This window comes from Procambarus clarkii, chromosome 16, assembly GCF_040958095.1.
Source record: "Procambarus clarkii isolate CNS0578487 chromosome 16, FALCON_Pclarkii_2.0, whole genome shotgun sequence".
Taxonomy (NCBI): Eukaryota; Metazoa; Arthropoda; class Malacostraca; order Decapoda; family Cambaridae; genus Procambarus; species Procambarus clarkii.
In genome coordinates this window covers 19,584,341-19,609,340 of record NC_091165.1, presented here as the reverse complement: position 1 = coordinate 19,609,340, position 25,000 = coordinate 19,584,341, and positions in this window count along the sequence as shown.

Genomic DNA, 25,000 nt, shown 5'->3' with positions numbered 1-25,000 from the left:
GGTTCAGTGTTTGGGATGCCACTTTGGCGTCCAGATAACGGCCCAAGCTGCTTTAGTCAGTGTTTCGTTGGGTATAAAGGTTAGTTTTGCAGTTAGGATTGTGATAGATATTTATGTGGTATGCTGTGTGGTCTTTTACCTATTATACTTTCCCGAAGGATAATAAACCAGTGCAGACTACTCCCAACTATTTCGACTATTTCCCGCTTGTGTATAGGTTCATTTAATCTGTGTATTTTTGGGATACTGTTTTGAATAATCTTCATCAATAAAATATATATTTTGTTCTGTCTCTGTCCACAGTTGGGAGGCCAGAGGCTTTCGGTTTGACTCACTCAACATTCACATACGAAACATGGGTGTAAGTGAGTGTCTCAGGCCGGTCTGAGTCGCCTGAAGTGCCATGTGCTCAAAGAAATATTGGCATCAATGGATACCCATCCCCACCTGCGATTTATTATGACGTTTGAAGTAAAATCGGGTGTACACTTTCCGTAGAGTTTTGAAACTTAATCCACGTACTTCTAAGATCGAAAACTTCTCTTGGAAGATCGACAGCAAGAACCTCATACTCCCAATTATAAATGACCTAATTGATGCACAGAGTAAAGGGTCTCGAATCTCCTTTGTATGGATACCTTCACACATAAATATAACCCATCATAATGAGACAGACATTGCAGCCAAATTAGCGTGTAACAAGTTTGAAGTTGAATTAGATCTAGGTATCCCCATCTCTGCTGTCAAAACTGTATTGGTCCAAACATTCAGATCTGATAGGAAAGAACTTACTGACTCCCAACGACCTGAAAGTACTAGTATAAAAAGCTATGATTTATTCAGATCTGAAACCTACATCTATGGGCAGCACAAAACGTCCACTAGACTGCGACACAGTGGTTGCAAGGATCAGGTTGGGTTACCGTTACCTGTGGCAGGTGGCTGCAGGTGACGGGTCTCCCAATCCTGAGCACTCCAGTTGCAAACTCTGTGAGCAGGAACTACGGCACGATCTCCCGCACTACATCACTGAATGCCCAGTTATTAGACCTTTCAGACCAGTTGGCATGAGGTACCTGGAGCTTTGCAATTACTTTATTCACTCTCGTATTCTTGAAGATATCCTCACAGTATACCCAAAATTTGCCAGTGCAGGCTATTAAACACATGGCCCTGTATGACTAACCATCCTGCGAGATGGGGACTTGTATTACCACTGCTACCTTATTAACTCTTGTGTTGATGATGTCCTCAAAATGCACCCGGAGTCTGCCAGTGCAGACTGCCTATCACATGCCTCTGTATGACTAACCATCCTGTGTGATGGGGATTTTTGAGCATCACCTAGTTAGCTTTTTTGACACACTGTACTCCACTTCATATAGTCTAGGGTAGCTGCACTAACGCAGATGTAAATTTATTAGGTTTACATTATACTTTTCTGCAATAGTGGCAGGACGAGAGAGGGGGGGGGGGGAAGGGGGGGTAGGAAAAAGGTATTATCAGGAGAAAGCGCCAAGCTATTATGACTATATAGCACTTGGAAGGGATCAGAAAAAAGATTTGGGATGGGCTGGGGCGGGGGAATGAATGGTGCCCAACCACTTTGACGGTCGGGGATTGAACGGCGACCTGCATGAAGCGAGAACGTCGCACTACCGTCCAGCCCAAGATGGACAGAGAGAAAGAGAGAGAGAGAGGAGAGAGGGAGAGAGAGGAGAGAGGGAGAGAGAGAGAGAGAGAGAGAGAGAGAGAGAGAGAGAGAGAGAGAGAGAGAGAGAGAGAGAGAGAGAGAGAGAGAGAGAGAGAGAGAGAGAGAGAGAGAGAGAGGAGAGGAAGATGAATGCTGGGGGTATATATGAAAGGAGAGAGAGAGGATAAAGCTGGAGAGGGTGGGAGAGGTGAGAAGGAGAGAGAAATGTGGGAGAGAGAGAGAGAGAGAGAGAGTAGAGCGGGAAGCGGAGTACTCCCGAGAACAGGGAATTGGAAACCTAAGATGATACACTTAACTAGAAGACAAAATAAAACATTTAACAATAAAAACGATTCAAGCCTTTTTAGCCAAAGTTAGCGACAACGACTACAAAGTGCCTTTGCTTCAAGCCGACCATTGGAGGCAGCCACCGGTGACTCCAGCGCGGAAAACACAAGTCGAATTGCTTGTTCGATTTACAACATTTACTTTAAGATCTACAGTTTGTGTGATGGTTTAACCCAATGTTTTAATCCCGGAGTTTCATAAATACAGAAACATTGCTATTGTTTATTATTTTAATAGCTCTTTATTTGTCTATAGAAATTAAATTCTCCTCGTGGGTTATATAGAGGATTTATAGGTTAATTTGGGTCCTGATTAATGGAGGGTAGTTAAGTAGGGTTCTGATCAATGGGGTGGTTAGGTAGGTGTCCTGATCAGTGGTGGGTGGTTAGGTAGGGTTTTGATCAATGGTGGGTGGTTAGGTAGGGTCCTGATCAATGGTGGGTGGTTAGGTATGGTCCTGATCAATGGGGGATGGATAGGTAGGGTCCTGATCAATGGAGGGTAGTTAGGTAGGGTCCTGATCAATGGTGGGTGGTTAGGTATGGTCCTGATCAATGGGGGATGGATAGGTAGGGTCCTGATTAATGGAGGGTAGTTGGATGGATCATGATCAATGAAAGGTATTTGGGTAGGGTCCTGATCAATGGAGGGTGGTTGGTTTGGGTCCTGATCAGGGGAAGGGTGATGGGTTTGGGTTTTTGGGCTCTGTAGAGCAGAGTGTTCGGGTTATGAACGGCAGAAGGAGGGTGTTTTGGGTTTAATGTGGTAGAGGTACTGCTCTTTGGGTTTAATGTGGTAGAGGTACTGCTCTTTGGGTTTAATGTGGTAGAGGTACTGCTCTTTGGGTTTAATGTGGTAGAGGTACTGCTCTTTGGGTTTAATGTGGTAGAGGTACTGCTCTTTGGGTTTTTATGTGGTGGAGGAAAGTTTGTTTGGTTTCAGTGCAGGGAAAATTGTTCTTTTTGGGTTCTGAGTGTTAGAGGGTGAAGGCCAGTGTCTGAATGTTGGAGGGTGAGAAGTCAGAGTCTGAATGTTGGAGGGTGGGAAGTCAGAGTCTGAATGTTGGAGGGTGGGAAGTCAGAGTCTGAATGTTGAAGGGTGAGAAGTCAGAGTCTGAATATTGGAGGGTGAGAAGTCAGTGTCTGAATGTTGGAGGGTGAGAAGTCAGAGTCTGAATGTTGGAGGGTGAGAAGTCAGAGTCTGAATGTTGGAGGGTGAGAAGTCAGAGTCTGAATGTTGGAGGGTGAGAAGTCAGAGTCTGAATGTTGGAGGGTGAGAAGTCAGAGTCTGAATGTTGGAGGGTGAGAAGTCAGAGTCTGAATGTTGGAGGGTGAGAAGTCAGAGTCTGAATGTTGGAGGGTGAGAAGTCAGAGTCTGAATGTTGGAGGGTGAGAAGTCAGAGTCTGAATGTTGGAGGGGTGAGAAGTCAGAGTCTGAATGTTGGAGGGTGAGAAGTCAGAGTCTGAATGTTGGAGGGTGGGAAGTCAGAGTCTGAATGTTGGAGGGTGGGAAGTCAGAGTCTGAATGTTGAAGGGTGAGAAGTCAGAGTCTGAATGTTGGAGGGTGAGAAGTCAGTGTCTGAATGTTGGAGGGTGAGAAGTCAGAGTCTGAATGTTGGAGGGTGAGAAGTCAGAGTCTGAATGTTGGAGGGTGAGAAGTCAGAGTCTGAATGTTGGAGGGTGAGAAGTCAGAGTCTGAATGTTGGAGGGTGAGAAGTCAGTGTCTGAATGTTGGAGGGTGAGAAGTCAGAATCTGAATGTTGGAGGGTGAGAAGTCAGTGTCTGATTGTTGGAGGGTGAGAAGTCAGAGTCTGAATGTTGGAAGGTGAGAAGTCAGAGTCTGAATGTTGGAAGGTGAGAAGTCAGAGTCTGAATGTTGGAAGGTGAGAAGTCAGAGTCTGAATGTTGGAGGGTGATAAGTCAGAGTCTGAATGTTGGAAGGTGAGAAGTCAGAGTCTGAATGTTGGAAGTGAGAAGTCAGAGTCTGAATGTTGGAAGGTGAGAAGTCAGAGTCTAAATGTTGAAGGGTGAGAAGTCAGAGTCTGAATGTTGGAGGGTGAGAAGTCAGAGTCTGAATGTTGGAAGGGTGAGAAGTCAGAGTCTGAATGTTGGAGGGTGAGAAGTCAGAGTCTGAATGTTGGAAGGTGAGAAGTCAGAGTCTGAATGTTGAAGGGTGAGAAGTCAGAGTCTGAATGTTGGAGGGTGAGAAGTCAGAGTCTGAATGTTGGAGGGTGAGAAGTCAGAGTCTGAATGTTGGAGGGTGAGAAGTCAAAGTCTGAATGTTGGAGGGTGAGAAGTCAGAGTCTGAATGTTGGAAGGTGAGAAGTCAGAGTCTGAATGTTGGAGGGTGAGAAGTCAAAGTCTGAATGTTGGAGGGTGAGAAGTCAGAGTCTGAATGTTGGAGGGTGAGAAGTCAAAGTCTGAATGTTGGAGGGTGAGAAGTCAGAGTCTGAATGTTGGAGGGTGAGAAGTCAGAGTCTGAATGTTGGAGGGTGAGAAGTCAGAGTCTGAATGTTCGAGGGTGAGAAGTCAAAGTCTGAATGTTGGAGGGTGAGAAGTCAGAGTCTGAATGTTGGAGGGTGGGAAGTCAGAGTCTGAATGTTGGAGGGTGAGAAGTCAGAGTCTGAATGTTGGAGGGTGGGAAGTCAGAGTCTGAATGTTGGAAGGTGAGAAGTCAGAGTCTGAATGTTGGAGGGTGAGAAGTCAGAGTCTGAATTTTGGAGGGGTGAGAAGTCAGAGTCTGAATGTTGGAGGGTGAGAAGTCAAAGTCTGAATGTTGGAGGGTGAGAAGTCAAAGTCTGAATGTTGGAGGGTGAGAAGTCAAAGTTTGAATGTTGGAAGGTGAGAAGTCAGAGTCTGAATGTTGGAGGGTGAGAAGTCAGAGTCTGAATGTTGGAGGGTGGGAAGTCAGAGTCTGAATGTTGGAGGGGTGAGAAGTCAGAGTCTGAATGTTGGAGGGTGAGAAGTCAAAGTCTGAATGTTGGAGGGTGAGAAGTCAGAGTCTGAATGTTGGAAGGTGAGAAGTCAGAGTCTGAATGTTGGAAGGTGAGAAGTCAGAGTCTGAATGTTGGAAGGTGAGAAGTCAGAGTCTGAATGTTGGAAGGTGAGAAGTCAGAGTCTGAATGTTGGAAGGTGAGAAGTCAGAGTCTGAATGTTGGAAGGTGAGAAGTCAGAGTCTGAATGTTGGAGGATTCTGATGATGATAATTACTTGTAGCTCGGTTGATTAAATAAAATCCAAATAATAATAATATATATTTATAAAAAAAAATGCCAAAGGATCTAATTAGAGAAATTTTTTATTTATTTTCATTAAGCTCCTAATTACTCATGGCGGTATATGAGCTAAGCACAAAAGAGCTTTAACAAATAATGCTGATTTAAATCAATGGAGAGAGAGAGCTAATTATGAGTTTTATTATAATGACTTAATGTAGTTAGTAACTCAACTACATGGAATTATATCGTATCAGGAACTCAAACCACTCAGGAAAGTCTATCTAAATGATTTAGATAGACTGTCTCTGGTCAAAACCAGACCAGAGTTTTGTCCTTTTCATTGCAAAACTAATCACCGAATTTTTAGAAAAGGTGAAAATTAGCAATTAATAAAACATTAAAATCCTGTTTTTGTAATAATAATAAAAAAATTAATTGTATTTTTGTGTTCAAAGTAAAATAATACTAACATTAAAAAAATATAAAACTGAAGAAATTTTAAAATTTCAAAAATTGTGTTAAAACTGAAGAAATAATAAAATTTCAAAAATTGTGTTAAAACTGAAGAAATAATAAAATTTCAAAAATTGTGTTAAAACTGAAGAAATAATAAAATTTCAAAAATTGTGTTAAAACTGAAGAAATATTAAAATTTCAAAAATTGTGTTAAAACTGAAGATGTATTAAAATTTCAAAAATTGTGTTAAAACTGAAGAAATAATAAAATTTCAAAAATTGTGTTAAAACTGAAGAAATATTAAAATTAATAAAATTGTGTTAGAACTGAAGAAGTATTAAAACAAATTGTCAAAACTTAAGAAGTATTAAAATTTCATTTACCACGAGTACAAAACGCACCACAAATCAATCGAGGGAAAGAGAGAGAAGTCGAAACGTGGAGCAGACTTTTCTACATAAAAGTCGGCTCAGCCAAGGCGAACTTCATCAAAACATGTTGAAAACTCGGCGCATCACAAAGCGAGGTAACGAGAAAAGTTTGGTTCGTAAAGTTGCTTACTGTTTCACAAGTTAAATATTTACGAAGTGATGTTTATAGACTCCCAGCGTGGTAGTTACGTTCGGAATAGGCGCTCTAATTGGTCTGTATGTTTGTGTCTCTAAATCCGTGTATCTGTATGCCTCTCTCTGTGTGTGTGTGTGTGTGTGTGTGTGTGTGTGTGTGTGTGTGTGTGTGTGTGTGTGTGTGTGTGTGTGTGTGTGTGTGTGTGTGTGTGTGTACTCACCTATTTGTATTCACCTATTTGTGCTTGCGGGTGTTGAGCTCTGGCTCTTAGGTCCCGGGTCTCAACTTTCAATCAACTGGTGTACAGGTTCCTGAGCCTACTGGACTCTATCATATCTACATTTGAAACTGTGTATGGCGTCTGCCTCCACCTCCACTGCCTGTGTGTGTGTGTGTGTGTGTGTGTGTGTGTGTGTGTGTGTGTGTGTGTGTGTGTGTGTGTGTGTGTGTGTGTGTGTGTGTGTGTGTGTGTGGGAGGGGGGGGAGGAGACAACATGACAAGGGGAGGATCAAAGATAATTATAACAGTGTGAAAGACTACTCTTGACGAATGACCAATGACAAATGAAAGACCTAGACAGAAACAACATGGCGACCATTACTATAATAGAAAGAACAACTTTACTCGTATCAACGAAAGTTATCCAGGCTATTAATAATGGGAGATTTCGACTATACCAAGAAAGACTTGGAGAACCAAAAAACACATAAGGGTGGAGATACATGGAGAGCTAAACTATTTGAAGTAGAAACAGGAAACACTCTAAGTCTTCACGTAAGTGGATCAAAATATAAATAAAGACCCCAAAATATAAATAAAGACCCCAAAATATAAATAAAGACAGCCCCATCTAGGCTTGATGATATTCACTCTGAATGATGTTCACTCGGAACGAGTCTCAATGAGTCAGACATTAAAGTAAAGTAAAATAAAGTAAAATTAAAGGGAAGTAAAATTTGAAGCCTCCGGGGGAATGTTTACTAAGTAAACATTATATTGTTTACAATGGCATTATTGGCACTGAAGTATCTGATGGAAGAAGGGCTGACATGCTCACTGAAAGGGCTACAGGAGGAGGTCTAAGGTTATTATATTATACCGAAGTGAAAACTACAGGCATATGAGAGATTTTCTAATAGGAATATTATGGAAATAAAAACTCGGAGAAAAGCCCATGCGAGGCAGGCTGGACTACCTCATCCAAACGTGACAGGAGAGAGCCAACAATAGTTTCACTAATCACAGATAAACAAAATAATGACAAGAATAACCCAATAGCTAAACCAAAGTTGAAAGTAAGTAAAGTAATTGAGTAAGTAAAGTAACATGGAGAAACTAAAATAACATCAGAGTGGAGCTGAATGCTGTTTTTTTCATGTATTAGTCACTGGAAACAACAGAACCACCAGAAAGGTGAAAGAAAGCCATTATAATGCCCCAACCCATCCTGCGAATTGACAGTACAGTTTAATAATAAGTGTGACAAGTACATTTCCTTACTGTCATACATAGTACATAATTGCACTTATGGGGCTGTTACATTTACCTCCCCATTTTTGGAGGACGGGCTAAATGGCAGTATACAAGAAGGGGGACAGATAAGCACCACTACGCTAAAGGTCAATGCTTCTAACTTGCATATGCCATGAATGGCGATTGAGAAGATCACGAAGAAGAAATCAGTATCAGATCTAGAGACAAGAAACTGTAGAACTCATCACCAAGACGACTTCTGGGATGGCAAATCTTGTCTCACAAACCTGACAGACTTGAATGACTTTCTGACTGAAATTAGGAAATATGGTACAAGGTGAGCAGTTTGCATGTTTTTGGGTTCTCATAAAGCCTTCAATACTGGACCTCACAAGAGACCAGGACCCAGATTCACGAAGCAGTTACGCAAGCACTTACGAGCCTGTACATCTTTTCTCAATCTTCAGCGGCTTTGTTTACAATTATTAAACAGTTAATGAGCTCCGAAGCACCAGGAGGCTGTTTATAAAAATAACAACAGTTGATTGGGAAGTTTTCATGCTTGTAAACTGTTTAATAAATGTAACCAAAGCCATCAAAGATTGAGGAAAGATGTACACGTTCGTAAGTACTTGCGTAACTGCTTCGTGAATCTGGCCTCCGCTCTAGAGCTGGAGAAGCAGGCAGGAGTTGAAGTGATGGCGCTCAAGTTCATACTATCTAAGCAACAGAGAGAAATTAGTTTTCAGACCTATCGTATCTCCGCCGAACACCGGTGTATCTGTGGCTATGCGTCGGCAGACCAATACGGCAGTCATGGTCTCATCTGTCGTAAGTCACAGGGAAAAGTTTGCCAGACATGAAGCAGTCAAAGGGAACCTCAATTGTGCAGACCTGACAACAGCCACAAACGCCCAGATGGAGTCACTCTGCAGCCATGGAGGGATGGTAAACAGATCGTATGGGACTACACGTGATGCGTCTACACTAGCTGATACCTATCTACCTCAATACAGCTGAGGGAGGCGGGGCGGCCACCTTCAGGGAGACCCAGAGAACTAATAAGTACAGGGGGCCTAAAACGGCGTTGCAGGTTCCTGCCAATAGGCTCTGAGACCCTGGGCACCTTGGGTAAGTGTGCACTCTAGTTCCTAAAGGAGGTGGGCCAGGAACTCATAAGGCTAACTAAAGGCTCAAGAGCGGCCAGTTTCCTGTTACAGCGCCTCAGTGTTGAGATCCAGAAAGGAAATGCTTGCTGTATCTTGGGCACGCACCTCACCTTCGAAGAGCTGGATGAGGTCTTGAGGTCTGGATGAGCTGGATATATATATATATATATATATATATATATATATATATATATATATATATATATATATATATATATATATATATATATATATATATATATATATATATTATTAAGAGAAGCCTTACCACAGTCGGTTGTCCAGCAAAGAGAGAGCCCCGTTATCTAATTCCCCGCAACTCTGATGAGCCTGTCGGTCGCCCAGATGGGGTCACGGTGAACCCCTGGAAGAACAGTAGACAGTTGGAGTGGGACTACACTTGTGTTTCAACTTTAGCGAACACCTATAGTGACTTCAGTGTTGCACAGCCAGACGTTGCTGCCAATCACCGGGAAGCAGCTAAGTCTCACCAATTTCAGAGATCTTGATCACCACTACAATTTTATCCCCATTGCCTCAGACACTTGGTGCCTGGGGTAGAAGTGCTGCCAGTTTTTTTAAGGACCTGGGTTCTAAGCTAATTAAAACAACTAGAGACCCTAGAGCCGCCAGTTTCCTCTTTCAGCGCCTCAGTGTGGCGATCCAGAGAGTAAATGTTCACTGTATCCATGGTTCCCACCCGCCATCTGAGGAACTTGAAAAACTCTGTAACCTGTGACAAACAGCCTTGTACCTTGCATGTAACCAGTGTTGTAACCCTTTTTCTGTAATGCATTTTTAATTCAAATAAAGTGAGAGATATATATTCATACATATACAAAAAGAATAGGGGTGATCACAATATCAAAGTGTTCAGTAAGGATCCACAAGGTCTTCTCTGAATACTTTATTTTCTTATCAGAGGCTATGGGTCCCTATATATGCACCAGAGGTGGTACCCCTATATATATATATATATATATATATATATATATATATATATATATATATATATATATATATATATATATATGTCGTACCTAATAGCCAGAACGCACTTCTCAGCCTACTATTCAAGGCCCGATTTGCCTAATAAGCCAAGTTTTCATGAATTAATGTTTTTTCGTCTACCTAACCTACCTAACCTAACCTAACCTAGCTTTTTTTGGCTACCTAACCTAACCTTACCTATAAATATAGGTTAGGTTAGGTTAGGTAGGGTTGGTTAGGTTCGGTCATATATCTACGTTAATTTTAACTCCAATAAAAAAAAATTGACCTCATACATAAAGAAAAGGGTTGCTTTATCATTTCATAAGAAAAAAATTATAGTAAATATATTAATTCAGGAAAACTTGGCTTATTAGGCAAATCGGGCCTTGAATAGTAGGCTGAGAAGTGAGTTCTGGCTACTAGGTACGACATATATATATATAATATATATATATATATATATATATATATATATATATATATATATATATATATATATATATATATATATATATATATATATATAGTCCTCTACATTTTAAGTCAAGAAAGAGCAAAGCAATAATGTCTGGCGTTGAGTACAGTAGTCCAAACTCATGGTTTCTATTGAATGATGAAATCATTTCAAAATCAGGCTGGGTGAAAGACTTTGCACTAGTTGCATTGTCCGATAGAAAATGAAGCCAAAGAAAGTCCAAAGTTATGCGATTAGACAAGTACCAGATGTGATGGGCATATGTTACGAGGAAAGACTAACGAAATAAAACCACACGTTACTAGAAGACAGAAGTGTTAAGGAGGACTAGATAACCACGTACAAATTTCATGAACAACGGAACAAAGTTAAAAACTGAGTACGCAAATGAGCCACAGACATAGTAAGTACACATATTAACTATGTGGTCGAAAGTACATTTATGGACGCGCATGGAAAGTAGACTTTTGGTTTACTGAATTTGGTGGAGGCAAACTCCATACATGGTTTCAATTTATACCTAGTGATAGAGCTCTTGAAAACCTACTCACACACTTGATTGAAATTGGTGAGCCTGTACCAGAGACCCCAAGCTGAGCCCCAGCAAGCTTAATTGGATTAGTAAGATCAAATAGGCACACAAAATAAGGAAATATGATAAAAAATCAAGAACAGCAGCTAATACAAACAGGCGCAGCATTAACTCTAACAATGTTACATTTATTTAGCAATTATTCTTAAACTTCCTCACTCTGACACTTCCATTATTCCTTTGTAATTGCCAGAACTTATGGACGTCGGAGGGAACAACGCTCATGCTTCATATGAGTGAGAGAGAGAGAGAGAGAGAGAGAGAGAGAGAGAGAGAGAGAGAGAGAGAGAGAGAGAGAGAGAGAGAGAGAGAGAGAGAGAGAGAGAGAGAGAGTGACAGACAGACAGACAAAGAGAGAGCTCGAAACTGCAGCACCTCATGATGCTGGAATCTGAAAGCGGGTTATTTACACGAAGAGGAGAGGGCTCCCTCTCGTCTGCCCCAGGGGGGACCAGGAGAGAGGGCTCCCTCTCGTCTGCCCCAGGGGGGACCAGGAGAGAGGGCTCCCTCTCGTCTGCCCCAGGGGGGGCCAGGAGAGGGCTCCCTCTCGTCTGCCCCAGGGGGGACCAGGAGAGGGCTCCCTCTCACCTGCCCCAGGGGGGACCAGGAGAGGGCTCCCTCTCGTCTGCCCCAGGGGGGACCAGGAGAGGGCTCCCTCTCACCTGCCCCAGGGGGGACCAGGAGAGGGCTCCCTCTCACCTGCCCCAGGGGAACCAGGAGAGGGGGCTCCCTCTCACCTGCCCCAAGGGGGGGGAGGAGAAGGAGAGGTCCCTGAAATTGGAAAAGATGGTCAGGGTGGTTGTCGATTTTCTGTGTAAAGAGCAAGTTATATTGTGTCTAATGTTTAGATAACGTGAGTATGTGTCAGGCTGTTTAGCTTCCTTCCTTCCTTCCTTCCTTCCTTCCTTCCTTCCTTCCTTCCTTCCTTCCTTCCTTCCTTCCTTCCTGCCTTCCTGCCTTCCTCCCTTCCTTCCTTCCTTCCTTCCTTCCTTCCTTCCTTCCTTCCTTCCTTCCTTCATTCATTCCTTTCTTCCTTCTTTCCTTCTTTCCTTCCTTCCTTCCTTCCTTCCTTCCTTCCTTCCTTCTTTCCTTCCTCCCTTCCTTCCTTCCTTCCTTCCTTCCTTCCTTCCTTCCTTCCTTCCTTCCTTCCTTCCTTCCTTCCTTCCTTCCTTCCTTCCTTCCTTTCTTCCTTCCTGTTTAGTTTCTTGACTTATCGAAATCGTATTTATTTAATTTTTTCCACGATCCCAAATGATCTGCAAGATCACACAAGTCACTATTATTTGTAGCACGTTATCAACAACGGACGGATAAACAACGCCGGGTTACCAGCTTCTCGAGAAGCAGGTAACGCGGGGTGGTTGATCCGGTCCCCTGAAACAATCTCTATATCAACCGCAGTGATAAGAACATAAGAACAAAGGTAACTGCAGAAAGCCTATTGGCCCATACGAGGCAGCTCCTATTTATAACCACCACCCAATTCCACTCATATACATGTCCAACCCACGCTTGAAACAATCGAGGGACCTCACCTCCACTACGTTTCGTGGTAATTGGTTCCACAAATCAGCAATCCTATTACCGAACCAGTATTTACCCAAGTCTTTCCTAAATTTAAACTTTTAATCATAAAAATAATATAATGATCTTCAAGAAGACTTCTAAACTCTCCAACACAACGCAAGATTACTGAAAAACTTTCCCTAGACGTGTGTAAATGCGCTCCGTTTACGTAAATGTATTGTACATTTACAACACAGTATATGAACTCGAGTGTAAATGTTCCATACATGTTCACTTTACGGTCTCTCATCTCTACCACTGATGTCGGTCCCGTCTACTCCGGGACCTCGTAAGCAACATAAGAAAGAAAAGAGAACACTGCTGAAAGTCAGCTATTTTTATCCACTTGGTTTAACAAATGTATCTCGCTATCCTAATTCTGAAACTTTCCCTATTCCGGTGATGGTTCTTGACACTTTGCACCAACTCTTCTTAAAAGACCATTACGAGACCGGAGTCTACCTATTTCCTCTCCAATTCTGAACCTGTTGAGTTTGATGCCCTTTGCAACGAGTTGTGTCTTGATTTGGAAGCTTCAACACCTTTTTTCTTTATTCTCACCTTCAGTTCATGGCCCTCACATTCATCTACGTCGTCCTAGAAAATAGAGTTTCGCTGTTCTTTGTGGGTTTTAACATTCTTGATTGTGGGAAGTAACTTTATCTTCGTTATCTTTACCCAAACTTGGCAGCATTATCCAAATCAGTTCTCGACAGCGCTATGTAAAGTTAAGAGATGATTTATTTTTTTGGATAGGATTATTCAACAAATTAAAACAATGATGTCTTGGCATCTTTACTTCCTTATTATGGACTCCTTTACTAGTCGAACATGCCAGTAGTACAGTCGGGCTCTTTCTCGACGTATAATCGAGAATTCCGGGTTCGAATCCCGGGGGAGGGGGTTACAGAAACGGTTGAGCTCATATCCTTTCACCTAATGTACCTATTCACCGAGCAGTAAGGAGTTAGTCAGCTTGCTGTGGGGTTGCATCCTGGGCGGGGCCAGGAATTCGACCTTTGACCCCCCTCGATAAAAGCCTAACGTACATACACTCTGGCTTCCTGTCCCCCCGACACAATGAATTATAATTATTATTATTATGCCATACTGAACTATATTGTGCTAAACATTCTAGTGTCGTATTCTTCTATTTCTAATTCTAAAAAAATATATATGAACCGAACTTATAATCCTAATTCTAATTCTATTATTCGGGCTTCACCTTCCAGTTCTGAGGCTTCGAGCTTTTCCCGTGCCCGATTTGACCCAAGTTGGGCATACGACTTTGATTCAAAGTTGAAGCGATGTCGATAACGCCAGCTTAGACACCAACCCATTATAATGTCAAGTCTGATTTCACCTGTTAATGATTAAGGTCAAGCTTAACCCAATTACAATACGACAACTCAAACTTCAACTCATTAACATTGGCTCAGACTTGACCCATTAACGTCAGCTTAGGCTTCACCCCATTATCAACGACTGAGAATTCACCCCATTAACCACGACTGAGAATTCACCCCATTAACCCCGACTGAGAATTCACCCCATTAACCACGACTGAGAATTCACCCCATTAACGAAGACTGTTAACAGCGATAATTACACCCGAAACCCATCCAGAAGGAACGCTGAGGTTAACATCACATTCATTTAAGACTTTGCCAATAATTCGAGTTCGGAGGAATGTTGGTTTGTTTTGTTACTTCTCAACTTTATGTTCCAAATTGGATGTATTCTAACTTCTCATAGTGGATGTATTCTAACTTCTCATAGTGGATGTATTCTAACTTCTCATAGTGGATGTATTCTAACTTCTCATAGTGGATGTATTCTAACTTCTCACAGTGGATGTATTCTAACTTCTCATAGTGGATGTATTCTAACTTCTCATAGTGGATGTATTCTAACTTCTCATAGTGGATGTATTCTAACTTCTCATAGTGGATGTATTCTAACTTCTCATAGTGGATGTATTCTAACTTCTCATAGTGGATGTATTCTAACTTCTCATAGTGGATGTATTCTAACTTCTCATAGTGGATGTATTCTAACTTCTCATAGTGGATGTATTCTAACTTCTCATAGTGGATGTATTCTAACTTCTCATAGTGGATGTATTCTAACTTCTCACAGCGGATGTATTCTAACTTCTCATAGTTACGTTCATTTAGAGAGTGTTTACAAGTGTGAAAGTGTGAAAAGTTTACAAGTGTGTGAAAGGTGTGGTTGGAAGTGAACGAAACACAGTTCGATTCATTATTTCGAACATGGTTAAAGTTATATAAAATAAAATAATAAAATCGCTGACGTTATTATGTCAGTATATTACAAATAAGTTACTGTTGTTTAAGATTCGCTACTTGGAACACAAAGTTCCAAGTAGCACGGGCTATGGTGAGCCCGTAGTGGACTTATTTGACCAATACGTTGTGAACCCAACGGCCATTTATTATGATGATCGTGCTGGCCTTCCCATAAAAAAAGAAAAAAAAAACCCGACTGGGAACGTGACTCGTGGCGATGGTCGAAGTAATTAATTAGATTTATTGCCACCATTGGCTGACATATTTGTTTCCAATACTCTTCATTACCGCGGAAATAACGACAGAGGTCCAAGCGGTCAGCCACCCCCCCCCCCATCACCAGTGTGGCAAATGCGTGAAACAGTTACATCCAAAGCCAAAGTTCCACGGCATACATATTGTATGTCAGCCGATGGTTGCAATAAATCTAATTACATGTAAAAATTACTTTTATTAATTACTTTCCACACCTTTCACACACTTGTAAACCTTTCACACACTTGTAAACCTTTCACACACTTGTAAACCTTTCACACACTTGTAAACCTTTCACACACTTGTAAACCTTTCACACACTTGTAAACCTTTCACGCTTGTAAACACTCTCTAAATTAACATAACTGTACTGTCTAGCCTAACCTAAGCCTACCAACGCAAGACGTCTACGTCATATAATAATATTATTTAATATTAGAACAAACTCAATTCTTTATTTCTACTTTCATCCTGCAGTCAGTGATCAGAGGCTTTAGTAAGGTACTAAAGCAACAACATTGTCCATTGACTACCAGGACAACACACAGAAATCACAATAGCGTGATGCATCAATGAACAAAACTGTAAAATCCTGGTTTTTTGTCTCGGAGAGGCTTCAGGATCCAAGTAAATTCAGTTGAATTTCTGGTTGCAATTCTTATACCATGTCGTAGCTCAGTTGATTAAGGCAGCGTCTGGGATGCTCTCGGACGCAGGTTCGAATCCTCGTCACGGCCCTTGTGGATTTGTTCACTACCAAGGACAGACTCAAGATGCAGCTTGAGTGTGGTGCTCGCACACAGCGTTCATTCAAGGTGTCTTGTAGAGCATCTAACGGCAAGAGAAGAGCAAATTCGAGCATCAGAGGCGAAGATAAGTCCACCTTCATGTACAGGACTTAGGTAGTGGTCTTTTTTGTTTTGGTAGGGAAGCGAGTCTTATTTTCCTCGGCGTCGCCCCTTTTATATAGGAACCATCGGAAATGCATCCGAGGTGCCGTGTGGCTTGTCGCCGCCTCCATGTACAATTACATTAGAACTATCAGTGTCCTGTTTAAATATCCTAAGCAAAATGATATATTATTAGATTTTTGTCTATTATTAGGCTTTTTGGCTATTATTATTAGTGAGTCATTAGCTTTTAGCTTAGACTAGCGAAGTCGATAGACAACGAAGACTTGGAACTACAGGCGAGACTGACGCAAGCGCGTACAACCATGTCGTTCGTTCAAGGCTCGTTGAGAGTGTATCCCTTTCCGATAACAGGCTGTTGACTCTGTTATGGCGGCGATAGCAAGATAGAGAGAGGTGATGAGGTTCGGGTGGTAGTGGGGAGGGTGGAGAGGAGGGGGGTGGAGGGGGGAGAGGAGGGGGAGGAGTGGGAAGGGGGGGTAGGCAGGTTGTATCGGGCCAAACAAGTGCGTCGATAAAGCGTAGAAGCACCGCCTAGGGGAATCCTGGAGACGAAGCAGGCTCTCATCCGGTACCCAGTTTCCAAAATTGGGCGTCTCACTCTGCTGCCTCGCCTGGATTGCCTCGTTGCTGCCTAATTATCTTTGGGGGGAAAGCACTTACGTGGTTAAAGTCTTCAGCCGCTGTCGAGCTGGTTCGGTAAGCCGTGGAAGGGACTGGTATTGTGCGGGTAACGATGCTGACAACAACGGGAGAGTTTGCGTTAAGTTATTGAAGGGTTTGTCGGAGGAGGGAGATTGGGATCGGCAGGTGGTGGAGGAAAGTGTTGCTGTAGCGAGGCACACACACACACACTCATCACCTCCGGTCCAGTACCGTCCACGGCACTGGACCGAAGCCGTCCACGGCACTGGACCGGAGCCGTCTACGGCACTGGACCTTAGCCGTCCACGGCACTGGACCGGAGCCGTCCATGGCACTGGACCGGAGCCGTCCATGGCACTGGACCGGAGCCGTCCACGGCACTGGACCGGAGCCGTCCACGGCACTGGACCGGAGTCGTCCACGGCAGTGGACCGGCGCCGTCTACGGCACTGGACCGGCGCCGTCTACGGCACTGGACCGGCGCCATCCACGGCACTGGACGGCTCTGGTCCAATATAAACACCGTCCAGAAGTGTTTACAATACACGGTCTGTCGACCACGGAACAGCTAAGGCTAATCAAGACAAGTTACTGAAGAACACAACGACGCGAGGTGAGATGACTTGGGACCTGCCGTTATCCAGCCATACCTCCGGTTAAAACACTAACTTACTAATACGTCAGTAAGACTTCCACAGTAGGTAATCAACTGACAAAATAAATCTTGCCTTCGTTATACAAATAAACAGAAATATACTATTGTATATTATGGGATTTATGTATAGCTATGTCTATGAAAAGTTAGGTGAGGTGTTTTGGTTAGAGTGATTTCGGAGATGTTTACAGTACAGCCTGGAAATGAACGATGCAGGTTTCGAGTCAATGATTCGAACATGGTTTGGGGGAGCATTTGGGGCGAACATTTGGGGTGTCGGTCGGCATAGCGGATAGCACGCTGGACTTGTGATCCTGAGGTCCTGGGTTCGATCCCAGGTGCCGGCGAGAAACAATGGGCAGAGTTTTTTTCACCCTATGCCCCTGTTACCTAGCAGTAAAATAGGTACCTGGTGTTAGTCAGCTGTCACGGGCTGCTTCCTGGGGGTGGAGGCCTGGTCGAGGACCGGGCCGCGGGGACACTAAAGCCCCGAAATCATCTCAAGATAAACTCTCAAGAAGATGGTCGCGTGGGTTACAGCTCAAATTCTGACCTGTGTAAAGTCTTAGAGATTATTATTGGCCTTATACGCTGTGAACCCGACACCCTTTTAGTTTTTATGATGGACTTGATTTGCAAGGTAAAGTGCCAAAAGTGTAACAAATCCCATCTTTATTTATCTCGTCCCGTCTCATTTTCGTTAATCGCACAAGACAATACTACTCGTTTACTGATCAATAACATATTACACATAAATGTGTAAATATCAACACGTTACAAATCCCAGAGCACCATTTAACTCCGTCTGAAATGCCGAGTGCTGAAGCATCCCCCAAATACCATCCAGGAGGGCAATACGAGACCAAAACCACACCAAATGGAGGAGGCGTAGTTATAAGACATGGCGTAGTAATAACCTTCACCGAGAGGAGTGACTCAAGTCTTATAACTCAAAGGCACACTGAGAAAGCACAAATTCCCATCATCCTGAAAATAACCTTACAACACAGTGCTAAGTAATGGTATTAACTCACATTTGCTCTTATTTTCATAGAACTGTATTTAAACAGGAAGAAAACTGCAAAGACTTGACACGAAATTCAAAGTAATGTGAGGTAGGCATCGTCCTTCAAAGATGGTGAGCTGGAGAGTGAGCAGGAGGGTGGGTTTGAGGGTGAGCTGGAGGGTGGGTTTGAGGGTGAGCTGGAGGGTGAGTTGGAGGGTGAGCTGGAGGGTGAGTTTGAGGGTGAGCTGGAGGGTGGGTTTGAGGGTGAGCTGGAGGGTGGGTTTGAGGGTGAGCTGGAGGGTGGGTTTGAGGGTGAGCTGGAGGGTGGGTTTGAGGGTGAGCTGGAGGGTGGGTTTGAGGGTGAGCTGGAGGGTGGGTTTGAGGGTGAGCAGGAGGGTGGGTTTGAGGGTGAGCTGGAGGGTGGGTTTGAGGGTGAGCTGGAGGGTGGGTTTGAGGGTGAGCTGGAGGGTGGGTTTGAGGGTGAGCTGGAGGGTGGGTTTGAGGGTGAGCTGGCGGGTGGGTTTGAGGGTGAGCTGGAGGGTGGGTTTGAGGGTGAGCTGGAGGGTGGGTTTGAGGGTGAGCTGGAGGGTGGGTTTGAGGGTGAGCTGGAGGGTGAGTTGGAGGGTGAGCTGGAGGGTGAGTTGGAGGGTGGGTTGGAGGGTGGGTTGGAGGGTGGGTTTGAGGGTGAGTTGGAGGGTGGGCTGGAGGGTGGGTTGGAGGGTGGGTTGGGGGGTGGGTTTGAGGGTGGGGTGAAGGGTGGGCAAGAAGCCTCTAGCAAGATGGAAACTAAAGACGCAAATGAGTCCTTAATACATCAGGAAGAACTTTTTTCAGAGTTAGAACTGTTGATAAATAGTAAAGTTTAGATGCAGAAGTCGATGAAGCTAATTCGATTCAGAATTTTAAATGTAAATATGATAAAAGAGGGGAAAAGGAGTTATTGAATTAATCTAAGAATATTCGGAAGGCAAATTCCTTGCCACTGTCATCACTACCACCGCTACCACCACTACCACCGCTACCACCACTACCACCACAACCACCACTACCACCGCTACCACCACTACCACCACCGGCGCCACTACCACCACTACCACCACCGGCGCCACTACCACCACCACTACCACCACTGCCTAGCACTACCTAGTTCGACCCCTGCAAGCATATCTAGGTGAGTACACAGGCTGCAATTGAGAGAGAGAGAGAGAGAGAGAGAGAGAGAGAGAGAGAGAGAGAGAGAGAGAGAGAGAGAGAGAGAGAGAGAGAGAGAGAGAGTGTGTGTGTGAGAGACAGACAGACAGACAGACAGACAGACAGCAGATCAAGCTAGCTATGAGATCAATACCAACTAGCAACCAAGGGTGAGTGAGTTATGACAGGGAAGTAATTATACGTAAACGGCGCCAAACTCACATATGAGGTGACACAGAGGATGAGAGAGAGAGAGAGAGAGAGAGAGAGAGAGAGAGAGAGAGAGAGAGAGAGAGAGAGAGAGAGAGAGAGAGAGAGAGAGAGAGAGAGAGAGATGGGCAGAGAGAGAGAGAGAGAGAGAGAGAGAGAGAGAGAGAGAGAGAGAGAGAGAGAGAGAGAGAGAGAGAGATGGGCAGAGAGTCTGATTGACACCCCCGAGTGCCGGGAACCTGGCACCTGTTGGTCGACTCATTACATGGTAGAGAGTGTAGGTAATTGTAGCTGCACTTTAGCATATCTCTGTTCAATTCAGGAATACATGTTATATTGTGTTGTATACATACTAGTGGGTACATTTAGCACGTATGTGTACAATGCTTATATTAAAGAGTATAGGTAGACATATACGTGTGTGTGTGTGTGTGTGTGTGTGTGTGTGTGTGTGTGTGTGTGTGTGTGTGTGTGTGTGTGTGTGTGTGTGTGTGTGTGTGTGTGTGTGTGTTCATTGTACCATAGCTGTGTACAGTGCACACAACACTTAGCATGTATGTGCACAATGCATCATATGTACATTATAGTGTATGTACGTGTGTATGTGTACAACTGGTGCTTATACCTTTACCTGTCACATGTGAGAAGGCGCAACGGTTACTTTGTATAGGAGGAACACCACTTTGTATGAGTATTAACAGGTCGTTCATGATACGGAAAAAAAAGCAAAATAGTATGAAGTCAACCTGTCCTCTTGTCGTCAACACACTGGAGCTGGACGGTAGAGCGACGGTCTCGGTTCATGTAGGTCGGCGTTCAATCCTCGACTGTCCAGCTGATTGGGCACTCTTCCTTCAACCCCCCCCCTCCCCGTCCCATCCCAAATCCCTATCCTGATCCCTTCCAAGTGCTAAATAGTCGTGAGAACCTGTCCTCACACTTAAAGCCCCACAATTCTGATGCTATCGCTCACAGCATAAAAAATAAAGGGGTTTAAGCCGATTTAAAACTACATTGATATCGACGTTTCCAAATACTTGCTTGTGTAGATAGGTAGGCGAGTTTCGAATGATTCTAATAACATAAAACCACTTCGAATTTGACGCTTGTCAAGTCATGAGAACAGAATTGGGGTTCCTCTGTGACATGTGAAGCTGGTTTCTTCAATAATTCAACCCGTCTATTCCTTAAAAATAATGAAGCATGATTCAGAAACTCGCAGATGATTCAGGACTTTGTCGAGTCTTATGCCTTAGGCAGATTAGAAACCTGAATCATTTCAATAGCTACATTTAATAAAACTTATACAAATTTCTGCCTATCTTCAGAGGCCTAATAATACAAAATAAAAACATAAAAAATTTAATTTGTCAGGTTCTAAAAAAATAAATCTAAATTACAAACTAAAATATGACTAGCAAACATGAATAAAAGAAAAGCGAAAGACGAAAACAAACTCAAAAAAAGAAAAAAAGTCCTCAAGTTAAAAATAAAAAATAAATATGAAACGTCGAAGCGTTTTGTTAGGACCGACCTATACTAAATAGTTCGGTACGCAGACTGCTTCTGGAGTCCACACAGTGTACCAGCGACCTGCAGTGTCCTGCCTGATGGCAGTATGTACGAGATGCCGAATTGTGATGAATGGGTGATAGGCACAAATAAATCTGATGGCTGGGTGATAAGGACAGATAAATCTGATGGCTGGGTGATAAGGACAGATAAATCTGATGGCTGGGTGATAGGCAGAGGTAAATCTGATGGCTGGGTGATAAGCACAGGTAAATCTGATGGCTGGGTGATAAGCACAGATAAATCTGATGGCTGGGTGATAAGCACAGGTAAATCTGGTGGCTGGGTGATAAGGACAAATAAATCTGATGGCTGGGTGATAAGCACAGGTAAATCTGATGGTTGGGTGATAAGCACAGGTAAATCTGATGGCTGGGTGACAGATCCTCGTAAATTTACTACCAGCAGAAAACGAAAGCAAATATCTATTATCCTCCAGTTTGAACCTAAACTTTCGAATGTTATCTTTGGAAATAACAATTTTGATACTAATTTGGTGATATAGTCCACGAGGCGCACCACTCCTGCAGAAAATTTCAATTATCTGAAATTATTTGACATTTGAAAGGTGATAATTAGAACCAATAATTGGTTCTAGATCTGCTAAAGCAAAACTAACAAGCCGAATGATGATTTCTTTAAGAACAAATTGTGATTTTTTAACAGCGAATGATGTTTTTCTAATAAGAATAATGATTTGTTAAGAATGATGACTTGTTAAGAATGATGATTTGCTAAAAATGATGATTTTTAACAATGATTGATGACTTTTTAACATGGAATGATGATTTTTTAAGAAGATTCATGATTTTTAATAAGAATGATGATTATTTCTAAACGAATGATGATTTTTTTATGCAAAAACATTGTTTTAATTTAGCTGTAGATAAATGGACGTTTTAAAAGCACTTTCCCACTCTGCATAGTTCATATTTACGAGTCAATCATTTAGCATTTGTTCACAATTTTTAAAGTTCAATATTGAGATAAAACGCACAATGAATTTACTATTTTCTATAGTTTTCCGATAAAATTTTAGAAAACGTATATAAACAGCACCTGAAAATATATATATATATATATATATATATATATATATATATATATATATATATATATATATATATATATATATATATATATATATATATATATATATATATATATATATTAGTATATTTTGGTAGCAGTCTTTCCTGTAGACATATATTATTAAATATGACCGAAAAAGTAAGATTAATAATTCTAACACGAATTTTCTCAATCTTTCGTACATTTCTTTTCACTGTTGGAGGTAAATCAAAAATCAATTCTCCAAAATTCATTTTTATTTCTAGTCTGACGCGACACGAGCGCGTTTCGTAAAACTTATTACATTTTCAAAGACTTTAGTTCACAAATACACAACTGAATAGAACTTACGCATCTCCGATTTTATATCTACATTTGAGTGAGGTGGAAGGGGTGATGTGGCATTAACACAAGACAGAACAAGAGGGAGCATTAATAGGGTATTAATTTCATCAACACAAGACAGAACAAGAGATGGTATTAATAGGGTATTAATTTCATCAACACAAGACAGAACACGAAACAATGGGTATTGAATAGAAGTGTTTGTAGAAAGCCTATTGGTCCATATTTCTTGATGCTTCTATATTGGAGCGGAGTCTTGAGGTGGGTAGAATATAGTTGTGCATTAATTGGCTGTTGATTGCTGGTGTTGACTTCTTGATGTGTAGTGCCTCGCAAACGTCAAGCCGCCTGCTATCGCTGTATCTATCGATGATTTCTGTGTTGTTTACTAGGATTTCTCTGGCGATGGTTTGGTTGTGGGAAGAGATTATATGTTCCTTAATGGAGCCCTGTTGCTTATGCATCGTTAAACGCCTAGAAAGAGATGTTGTTGTCTTGCCTATATACTGGGTTTTTTGGAGCTTACAGTCCCCAAGAGGGCATTTGAAGGCATAGACGACGTTAGTTTCTTTTAAAGCGTTCTGTTTTGTGTCTGGAGAGTTCCTCATGAGTAGGCTGGCCGTTTTTCTGGTTTTATAGTAAATCGTCAGTTGTATCCTCTGATTTCTGTCTGTAGGGATAACGTTTCTATTAACAATATCTTTCAGGACCCTTTCCTCCGTTTTATGAGCTGTGGAAAAGAAGTTCCTGTAAAATAGTCTAATAGGGGGTATAGGTGTTGTGTTAGTTGTCTCTTCAGAGGTTGCATGGCGTTTCACTTTCCTTCTTATGATGTCTTCGACGAAACCATTGGAGAAGCCGTTGTTGACTAGGACCTGCCTTACCCTACAGAGTTCTTCGTCGACTTGCTTCCATTCTGAGCTGTGGCTGAGAGCACGGTCGACATATGCGTTAACAACACTCCTCTTATACCTGTCTGGGCAGTCGCTGTTGGCATTTAGGCACATTCCTATGTTCGTTTCCTTAGTGTAGACTGCAGTGTGGAAACCTCCGCTCTTTTCCATGACTGTTACATCTAGAAAGGGCAGCTTCCCATCCTTTTCCATCTCGTAAGTGAAACGCAACACGGAACTCTGCTCAAATGCCTCCTTCAGCTCCTGCAGATGTCTGACATCAGGTACCTGTGTAAAAATGTCGTCAACATACCTGCAGTATATGGCCGGTTTCAAGCTCATGTCGACTAAGACTTTTTGCTCGATGGTACCCATGTAGAAGTTTGCAAACAGGACACCTAGGGGAGAACCCATGGCGACCCCATCTACTTGCTTATACATGTGCCCATCCGGGCTCAAGAAGGGTGCCTCTTTAGTACAAGCTTGGAGTAGTTTCCTCAGAATATTTTCTGGTATGTCAAGAGGAGTACAGGCTGGATCACGATACACTCTGTCGGCTATCATCCCGATTGTCTCGTCATCCCGACGAGACAATCGGGATGATATCACCCCTTCCACCTCACTCAAATGTAGATATAAAATCGGAGATGCGTAAGTTCTATTCAGTTGTGTATTTGTGAACTAAAGTCTTTGAAAATGTAATAAGTTTTACGAAACGCGCTCGTGTCGCGTCAGACTAGAAATAAAAATGAATTTTGGAGAATTGATTTTTGATTTACCTCCAACAGTGAAAAGAAATGTACGAAAGATTGAGAAAATTCGTGTTAGAATTATTAATCTTACTTTTTCGGTCATATTTAATAATGTATATATATATATATATATATATATATATATATATATATATATATATATATATATATATATATATATATATATATATAAAATCGGAGATGTAAACAACTCTAGTAAACAACTCTAGAAAATACTTCTTAAAAAATGTATCTTCTTCTGTTTCATTTATACACTAAATTTGTATCTAAGCTGTTTATTACGAAAATATGTAATATTTCTCTACATCTAAATGGGGAAAAAATCCACTATTTCAGAGTTTATCAAATTATCATAGGAACCAACATTGCTGAAGGGAAGGGGGTGGGGGTGACTATGGCAGACCCCGACCTGTATATGACAGTCACATACCAACCAAGTGTCATCTTGAAAAGTTGATGAAGCTTGCTGCAAGCGTCTGGCTTCCATCCTTGGACAGAGACACATTCTCTTTAATAGAGACAGATATCTAATTCTCTGTACTCACCTAATTGTGCTTGAAAAGGTTGAGCTTCGGCTCCTTTAGCCCGTCTCTCAACTGTCAATCAGCAGGTT